This window comes from Cheilinus undulatus, linkage group 3, assembly GCF_018320785.1.
Source record: "Cheilinus undulatus linkage group 3, ASM1832078v1, whole genome shotgun sequence".
Classification (NCBI taxonomy): domain Eukaryota; kingdom Metazoa; phylum Chordata; class Actinopteri; order Labriformes; family Labridae; genus Cheilinus; species Cheilinus undulatus.
In genome coordinates this window covers 39875959-39886692 of record NC_054867.1, presented here as the reverse complement: position 1 = coordinate 39886692, position 10734 = coordinate 39875959, and positions in this window count along the sequence as shown.

Below are 10734 nucleotides of genomic sequence, written 5' to 3'. Positions count from 1 at the left end.
TCCCACAAATGGAGAAAACTTGGAACAGTGGTGAACCTTCTCAGGAGTGGCTGGCCAACCAAAATGACTCCAAGAGTGCATCGATGATTCCTCCAGGAGGTCACAAAAGAACCCAGAACAACATCTAAAGACCTGCAGGCCTCACCGGCCCCAGTTAAGGTCAGAGTTCATGATTCAACAATAAGTTAGTAACTAAGTAAAATTTATTCGATATAGCACCTTTCACAGAGCAAGTTACAAAGATCTTTACAAAACAAAATAATAAAACAGCAAAAACACATACAAAGAACAACAATAAAAGACAAAATTAGTGCAAGTATACAAAATTACAACAAATGATCAAAAGCCAGTTTAAAGAGATGCGTTTTCAGCTGCTTTTCAAAAAACTCGACTGAAGCAGCAGAGCGTAGGCTAAGAGGGATAGAGTTCCAAAGAGTCAGGGCCACAGCCTCAAATGCTCGATCCCTTTTGGTTTTAAGTCGGACCCAAGGGACAACAAGAAGACCCTGATCTGAGGACCTGAGGGGTCTGCTGGGGATGTAGGAATGGAGCAGGTCAGCAATTTTTTCAGGTGCTTGATTATGAAGGGCTTTATAAACAAAAACAAGGGCCTTAAAGTGAATTCTGAATTTCAATGGAAGCCATTGTAGATAATATAAAATAGGTGTCATGAGGGTTGATCTGCTGGACCTGGTTAATAGTCTAGCAGCAGCACTCTGTATCAACTGTAGGCTGTCAAGAGAGGATTCATTGAGGCAGGTAAAGAGGTAATTACAGTAGTCCAGATGTGAAGAAATGAAAGCATGAATTAACATTTCTAATTCGGTGTGTGAGACAACAGATTTTAATTTCTATGTTTCTTAAATGAAAGAAAGAGACTAGGAAAAAAAGGCAACCATGGGAGAGCTCTGAGGTGGAAACAACTGAAACAAAAAGAACACAAAGGATCATATCATGTTTGGCAAAAAAACATCTTGATGATTCTCAAGACCTTTGGGGAAAATATTTTCAAGACTGACAAGACAAATGTTGAACTTTTCGGAAGGTGTGTGTCCCGTTACATCGGGTCTGAAACTAAGTAAGCAAATCGGTAAAAGAACATTAGACCAGGAGTCAAACATGGCAGTGGTAGTCTGGTCTTCTGGGATTACTTTACTGCTGGACGAACTGATGAAACCATGAATTCTGCTCTATGCCCCAAAATACTGGAGGAGAATGTCCGGCCATCAGTTTGTGACCTCAAGCACACTTGGGTTGTGCAGAAGGTCACAGATCCAATTCACATCAGCAAGTTAACTTCTAAATGGTTTTGAAAAACAAAGTGAAGGTTTTGGAGAGGCCTAGTCAAGGTCTGGACTTAAATCTAATTGAGACGCTGTGGCATGACCTCAAACAGGCTGTTTAAGCTTGAAAACCCTCCAGTGTGGCTGAATTTAATAATTCTTCAAAAAAAGTGGGTCAAAATTCCTCCACAGTGATGTGAAATACTCATTGCCAGACATTGCCAATATTAGGTTAAGGGGGCTATTACTTTTTCAAATAGGGACGTTAGGTTCGGATGGCCTTAACAGATGAAATCATAATCTAATAGCTGTATTTTGAATTTACTCAGGTTATCTTTAAATTTATTTGATGACCCTTACTAACCCTATTCTGGGACTTGAATATTTGTTATTGTGGTACTGATAAGTTTTGCTAGACCTATACTTTAATTTTTAACAGTATCATACTAAAGTTTAAACTTCTCTCATTTCAACAACCTTATAATGTTTCCAATCTGTGCAAATGGACCAGAATCCTCTTGCCGCAGACATTAAAAAGCATGGCATTTGTCTCATTAAAAAAAAAACTCAGAGCAGGCGTAAAGGCGTAAAAAACTTGAAAAGAAGTATGGTTCATTCCTGCTGTCCATTCTCAGTGCATAGGAGAAAGTTTCTCCAGTGAAGCTCCAGCTATGAGGGGTCAAGCTGTCATGCTTTGACACATCATTAAACAGGAACTTTGTGTCTCCATAGAGATCTGAAATCCTTCCCAGGGGGCATTGTTTCATATGGCTGCTGCTGCATTGTGATTGGGCTTTTGCAGAATTAAACACATGAACACAGATTTGCTGTTGTCTAAGAATGAATGTTGCATGAGCTCAGGTTGAAATCCAGAGCTAGTAACTCAGTGCAAAAAGACCTTTGCAGCAGTAATAGACAGACAAAATTACAGGATCAGAACACAGGAAATCAAAAAAAGGACCTAATATGAATCTATGGGTTTGAAATAAAGTACAAAGAAAGTTCTAAGGGCAATGCATTTTGCAGCCTTTGTAGGGATGTTATGATACCTCGCAAAACCATCAAAAATGAAAACAATTATGGACAATCATCACTTGCTGAAAAAGAGAGCCATACAGACTTAAATTTATGAAAAAAATATACCTTCCATTTTTGATGCTGCAAATGCATTGAAGACAATACTGAACTGAACTTTATTAGCACTGAGTGCATTGTTACATATAGTAACTGCATATATATGTAAAACAAAAAAGTGTCACACTACCTCAGGTGCCACCATAGCTTTGAGGGCTTGAACCTCATGACCTCCTGCCTCCCTTGAGGATCTGAGAAGACTACTGGTCACTTGTATGAGGGAGCAGGGGGGGGGTAGTTTCTTACATTTGCCTGGTGATGACTTTGACATGGCTTATATCCGTCCTGTCCTGTAATGCCCTGTTTTTCCATCTTTGGTGTGGGCCCCAGTTAGTCCTGTTCCATCCAAATGATTAATAACTTCTTAAAAGTTGCCTTCATGCCGCACAACTCAAGGTGGTGGAGTAAATGATACTTGAAGCCCTCCTGTAATGCCACCAGAGTGCATGTTTGTAGTTCAGTTCATATCAGCCGTCCTGATCCAGAAACAGGTCGGTCTCATTGAGCCGCTGTGGAAACATACGACCCCGCCTCAAGGACATGTCTGGCTCGTATCCCTGCGACTTCTTGGACACATACTGCTACTTGTGTGTTTCCAGCAGGTAAAGACAGACACTGACAAGCTGTTATGTGCACAGTATGTGTGTTTGAGGGTGTGAGGTCATTTTAATCAGTGCAAAGCCAAAGGCATTAGTTAAGGACCTGATGTAAAGGTCAATAACAATGCAGCTGCCTAAAAATATCCCTGCAAAGACAGCAAGGTGGGCTAATGGAGGCTTTTGTGAATGAAAACTGGACCAGTTTGTGTCTAAATTTTATATTTTCATGTCAGGTAGTTAGTATGTAATTTGTAAAAACAATTAAGTACTGCAATATAAAGCCAGCATAAAAGAACCGAGGAAAAAAATCCCCATTTTTCATATTCACAATGGGAATATCAATTGTTTTAATAATGCTAAGTCAAAAAATGTGCCTAGTTTTGTTGTTTTACTGCCTCTGGATTAATCAAAGTAAAAAAAAGGATAAATTCTGAGAAGATGCGGGCATATGTTGTTACACATAACAGGATATTTCATCACCTATTAGCCACTGAGAGACAAGAACTACAGTAAGAATCTCTACTTTAATTCATGCAAAAAAAAGTGGAGAAAATCCCTGCCATTAACAAAGTCAGTACGCTAACATAATGTTAGCTAAAAAATATGTTTGAGCTAAACCTTTAAGCTAGCTTACTTTTTCTAACGGTTTAGCTAACATTTACACGAGTAAGTTAAGACCTAGGTTTAATAGCTAATAATCACAAACACACAACTAATGGTTGCTTTCGAACACTTTTTTTTTTTTTTTTTACATAAAACTCATGTTAATTAGCTAATGAGAGAGTCTGAGCAAATCAGCCATTAGTTTGGATTTGGTGGGTTCAAACAAGTTTTCTTGTCGTAACTTACAGTAACAGCTTACAAAAATAAGATGTTCCCTTTTGTCTTAAGCTTTTAACCTTTCACTCACTGTATTCTAGTTGGTAATCTAAAAATAAATTGTGAAATTATATCAAACTCGCTAACAAAACTAACTTGCTCATGGTGAAGCCTTGGGTAAATAGTTAAGTTGATGCAAACATCTTTGCATAAAGCTCATGTTAACTAGTGAACAGTTAACTAAATTTAAGCTAACAAGCTAAAAGTTAGAATTCCACAAATGTTTGCATAAACAGTTTGGTCTGAATTGTCAGTATTCCCTTAAAACAGAAGTTACTCACCTTGAAATGCATCTTAAGCTCCTCAGGTTTTTACCTCCCAACTTTCTTTAAACTGATGACTCATTAAAAACAGTTGTGCTAACATTACCTTACTAACTAATACTGAAGCCTGAAGGACAGGACAGGGATAAAGCATACAGCATGTCCCAAATGGCACACTTATGTACTAAATGCTAAACATTTTTGGGAGCATTAGTGCTCAAATATAGTATCCTACTAGCGCTCTCTAAAACATTCAAGAAATAAGTGTAGAACAGCGGACATTAATGTTAGCATCTGCTAGCTAGCTTATATCTTACCAGCATCAGCAGCACATTTTAATCAAGGAAAAGGCATGTAAGGTAAAATAAGTTCATTTTCTTTAAGAGAACAATGTTCACACAAAATATAAGTAAAATGAATCTAATAATGTTTAAACCATCTCTTCCTGTAAATGTAAAATAACTGATTTGGGACAAAACTAGCATGCTGTGATTTTGTGCTTTGTACCACATTTAAGTATACTGTAATACAGAACATACACTTCTGTTAGTACATACTAATGATTTGGACAATGCAGCAATTCTAGCTACGGGACAAAAAGCTCCTGTTAACTAGCTAATCAAAAAGTTTGAGTCAGCAATGGCTTTAAATGTCCGTCTTGAGATTATTTCATACCTATGTTTTTACTTTGCTAATCTGTCTTTGATGACAAATCAAGAAACTAAAAATGTAACGCTCACAGTAAAGCTTAGCTCAAATAGCCTAGCTAACGGTAAAGCGTGTGCTAACTATACAAAGCTCATGTTAACTAGCTAAAGCTAGACTTTCAAGTTAACCAGCTTAGAGTTCAAATGTAGTTGTTTACATTAGCTGTTTGGTAGCTTTCAGTAATCCCCTGAAAAAAAGTTGTTAACCTTGAAAAACATCTCATGCTCTCCAGATTTACACACCTGTATTTGAGTTAATGATTTTTTAAGAGACACCCTCTAATAATTTTAACTATAAACAGTTCAGTTCATGTTAACTTGCTAAACGTGAAGCTTTATTAATGCTAGCACCTTACTCTAAACAATACAAAAAGCTTATGTCAACTGTATTGTTTGCTTGATTGGATATTGTGAGTGTTAGTTTAGCTATTTGGAATAAACTGACAGGCTTTTAATGGCATCTTGACATTCTGTCTTGTGCTCCAGATTTTCACTACCTTGGACTATTTGTCAAAGCTAAAGCTCATGCTGAATCTAAGATACTTCTTCTGCTTCTGGATTTCCAGCAGACTACGTAGTTCAATAGCTAACAGTAAAGCTTATCAATAAGCTCATGCTGACTAGCTAAAAACTTTAAGTTAACTAGCTAAGATGTGGTAAAGTCTTAGATTGGCTTTTTAAACATAAATTTTAGCAAAGCCTAATGAAAAAGATGTTATCTTGTGGTGTCTAGGTCTTCTCTTCACAACTGTGTTTTAGCTGATGATAAATTAAGAAACCATGAGCTTATTATCCTTTTAATATTCCCTAGTGAACATCATATACAATGTGGAAGACAGCTGTGGTTTTCTTTTGCAAATCATCCAATTACGGTCGCTTATAGCTCCAACTAGCCAATATTGTGGTAGTCCTAATGAACTTGAAACTTGAAAAAGGAAGTCCCTAAACCCACAGGTGACACAATGGTACATCCACTTTGCATTACATCTGTGAAGTAGGTCCTTGTCCTGTCATTCTCCTTCACATAGACCAAAACCCACACATAGCCGAGCTGTTTGTCCTTTGGTTATGTCATGTCTGGATTTGGAGCGACACTCAGATCCTCATTACATGTGACCCTGTCTTTCTTTACCACAGGACAAGCTACGGATATTACAGTGACAACTCTATAACAAATTGCTTTACAGGCAGCAGGTGACGCCGGCGATAACGCTCATCATCCGGCCCTCCCTCTCCTTCTGCCTTTCTTTTAGCTAACTCCAGCTGTGGTCTTTTAAGAGGCTCAGTGTTGGGGGGCCCGAGCTCCTATTCTGGTCCCATCTCATGGACTGGGCTAATTTTGGATGCTGAGGATGAGAGAGGGGAGAGGAAAAGAGAGCAGGAAGATGATGAGTGAGTGCTCGGATGATTGGGAGATTGTTAGGAAAGCAGTGCAGAGAGTTATCATTGGTGACGCAGACGATAAATTGATGGCTGGATGTATTAAAGTCGTCTCAATACCAGAGTTTGACACTTCTGTTAAACAATGGTTAAGATCAAACCATAATAATATCTGTATGATACAATGGCAACACAAATAAAAGTCCTAGGTACCACATATTCTTGTTTCTAGTTACCAAAAATGGCATAAAAAATCTTGCACGTTGTCTAACTTGCCCAAATACATTAGCAGCATTTTATATCTGTGCAATTTAGACGTTTTTCAGGATTTGATCGGTTCATTCCTAATCAAAACATTCAACGTAACAAAGTATCACAGTATAAAACATCTTTGTAACTTTGAGATAGATTATAGTTAATGCAACAGACCTGAAACAAGAGGGTTGTAAATTTGTGCTTTGACTTGTTGCATGCTCCTGCCTTGACCTCAGTTTCTCATCTCTTTCACACAACATGACACGATAGACATGAGATCATGTGTCTCAATTTACATCTGGCTTTGCGTGCCACAGCCATCAACTACAGCTCTCCCCAGAGCTACATAGACATGTGGCTGCTTCAGTCCCATTCAAGTTCATGTTCTCAAGAGCAACTTTCCTTTTCTGATGATTTTGGCGGCATCTTTGGAAAAAGCAGCATGGCTTTTTGCATTGTCCTCCAGATGTTTTCCAGGAGTTTTCTAGGGCTGACACCCTCAAGTCTGTTAGTCAATTGATAAGCTTACATCTGACCAAAATCTCAGAGGCAGAGAGAGGGAGCTCTGGTGGTTACAAACAAAGCAGTGATACCAAGAAATGAGATGTTAATTCCTTATAGTTTCACAGTGATTACGCTCTGAAGAACTCAGACACACATTGACATCTCGACACAAATGTGGAAGAAGGAGAGGGAGTATGTATTGAATTCACGCTGTGAGTGTCTGTTCCAACCCCTATTACAGCCTCTACCCCCACTGCTTTTCAGCAAATAAACTATATTACTTTCCTTTAGCGTGAAATAAGACAAAAACAAATACAGTGCATTTGAAGTGTATTCAGACCCCCTTACTTTTTTCAGTTGTGTTGTGTTGCGGCCTGATGCTACAGTAAAAAAAGGCATATATATTCACATTAAAATACACATTCAGTTCACCATCATGACAATGTGAAAACGTGAATTTTAGAATTTTTGCAAATCTATAAAAATAAAAAACTGAAATATAGTGACAAAAGTATTCAGACCCTTTGCAAAAACACTTAAAGTTTAGCTCAGCCTCCTCCCATTTCTCCCAATCTTTGCTGAGATGTTTCTACAACTACATGTGGTAAAATAAATTGATTGGACATGATTTGGAAAGGCACACGCCTCTTTATAGAAGGCCTCACAGCTGACAATACATATTCAAGCCATGAGGTCAGAGGAACTGCCTGTAGAGCTCAGAGACAGGATTATTACAAAGTAAAGATCTGAAAAAAAAATCAGTTGCACTGAAGGTTCCTCCAGTGGCAGAAGTTAAGTGCAACCAGGACTCTTCCAAGAGCTGGTCACCTGGAAGACTGAGCAACTGGGGGACAACCATCACTGCAGCTCTCCATGGATCTGAGCTTTATGTCAGAGTGGCTAGACGAAAGCCTCATGAAAGCCTGCTTGGCTTTCACATGGAGTTTTTTTGCAAAGTCCGACTTTTGGTTTCCCAACAATGAATTGATTGGTCGGTGCATGGGTGTAGTTTCAGTTGACCAAGTCTTTCTATGGTTGACTACATATCTCAGTTTTCAAATTGGAAACTTTCATCCTCTTTTACCATGAAACATGTCACTCATTAAGAAGCTTTTATTTAGAAAATGATGGCGAAGAGCTGTTCATGTTGTGCGCTTTTATGGTGTGTTCTATTAATCTCGGAAATTGGATGTTGGACCTGGGAATGACTTCACACCTGAGCTGACCATGTTCCAGTCACTGTGAGTTGGTAATGCAGGGTAAAGACTTCCTCAGTTTCTGAGGAATGAGTTCCTTCATTCAGGGTGGTGTATCCAACTTGCAGCTCTGAATTTGAGACTTGTTAATTTAACTGGAACTCACCATTAATCCTCTCCATCTGCCACCTACTTTGCAGTCACAATTTCAGACTTTAGAAATAATTATAAGAAAATAATCAGTCTCTATTCTCAATTGTTCATATCTTGTTCGACCTCATGGTTAATTTTGGTCTGTCCCATGGCCCACTAAACAACTTCAAACTGGAACTTAAAGTTATAAATGACTTTTTTTTATCTTAAGTGTTCCATACAAGACCTCACAAAAAAAAAAAAAAAAAAAAAAATCCAACAAATCTAGGCCTATATCAGGAAAGTGTTCAGATCTGCTCCAGGAAAACTGCTTTTCCAACTTTCTGAGGTTTGGCCACTTAAAAAGAAATGCAATCTACCACTCTGAGATTAGTCTTATGGAAAATAAGTAATTTATTCACCCTCTTGTCATGAAGAATCCTAATACAAGGACAGCCAAGATCCATTTTGGGGCATGGCCTAAATAAGAGTTATAATAAGGCATCATTTTTATCCAAAGCATGCAGACCAACATTCTGGAGTCAGGTTTAGAATATGAAGTCAATGTTTAAATATTAATGTGAATTAAGATATTTCAGGCCAATGCAGATGTATAAGACATCCAAGTTTTTCAGAGTGAGCCATAAAACTTCCCAAAGAAAGCCAAAGTAGACAAAAGCTAAGAATATTTGTGCTAAATAAGCTGTAGTTGGTGTTTATTTTACAGAATCTAGGTGGTTTAAGGATTTCTAAGAAAAATATCTGAAGGTTACAGAAACATTTAAGCATGTTTAGGACAGCAGTGGAGTAAAGCAAGCGGCAGCCATGCTGGCAGTGACAGAAGCGAGGACGCTGGCCCCTCACAGCTCATCAACCTGAGCCTGTGTTTATGGAGGCTGAGAAGGATGGGGCTTTGCCGGAGGAGCAGGCATGCCTGTGCTGGATTTGGGATGCGGCCCTGCTGTCCTACACAGGAATGTTAATTAGGTGAGCTGAGCGGAGGAGAGGTGACCCGTCCCGTTAAGCAGACAACCCTTCCCCAACCACAGAGGAGGGGGATTTAGTGTGACGGAGGGCCCAGTCGGCGTGTGTTACGAATAAATCTGCAGGTCGTGACGTAACAGTCCTTCTTCAGATGGAGTCTGCGGGCATGTTAGGCAAAAATGCTGCAAAAACTTCAACAATACAAAGTGTTTGCAAAGCAGCTTTCTGATGATTCTGTAGTATTGTGAAACAGCAAACCCCACAATTTACCAACTTTCTCCTATGTTTTAAATAAAATAATATAGAATAAAACCCCTCTAGTTGTGCCAATGACAGTAAAAACAGTCAATATTAGTTGCAATATGGTGTCAGAACTTGTTCTGGTTCTGACACATTTACAACTATTATTAAATGTGTTTTTGCTTGTGAAACCTTTGTAGCTGTCAGATATTTTAGGACTAAACTTAAAGATTGCCCCATGTCTCATCAAGCTGTAAGCAAGCTGTTATGTCTACTTATTCAACACTGACCCCTAGAGGACTCCTTTCAGAAGTACAGTACTAATAAAAAAAACCCAGCATCAGTGAAGCTTCAAGGAAAAATTATAGTGCGAAGGTTATTTTGTGAATGAATAAATAAAAATAAAAGCCTTCGTTATAAGTTTTCTATTCAAATGTGTTACTTCATCATCATTTATTTCATTTAATTTGTTATTTACTTTTTAATTTGACATTTGTGATTGTGGCCACAAGATTTAGTAAATCTAAATTACGTGATACCTAAGGTAGTGGTTCTCAACTTGTTTTGCCTCAGGATCCGCCAAGTATCACAAAAGGGTCCCAAAACTTCTAGGGAAAATTCTTGATAAAAATCCAAAAAGATTTACCAGGAAGGTTTTTTTTTCTTTTTTAAATTCATTCATTTTTCAAATCTTGAAAAGACTGCTGAAAGTTTCTGTGAAAGGTCTTGATAACAGTCAAATAACGATCTTAAAAAGCCCTTAATACCTTGTTAGATTTCCGTAGATTTACAAGAAGCTGCAGGGATTACCAAAATTTTCTGGTCCAAAAGTGACAAAAAAAAAGGTTTCTTCACTTTTTGATCAAATAACCTTAAACCTATTTTACTGCTCTTACCCTGTGTTTCAATGATATTTATTTATGGCTACTTATTATTTCTATGAAGCGGGATTGTGTTGAGCTGCTAAACATCTGAATTTCCCCTCAGGGATCAATAAAGCAACTACCTATCTTAAATTTGGCAAAGTTTACAGGCAAAACTCCTTTAAGATTTGGGGCAAGTTCAAAATAAATAATCTTGAATTAATCAGGAAAAAACGTTTGCACTTTTTGTGGGGTTGCCTTTCTGGTGTCAAAAACTTAAAACAATGGAACAATTGGTTAGTTCATACAGGACAC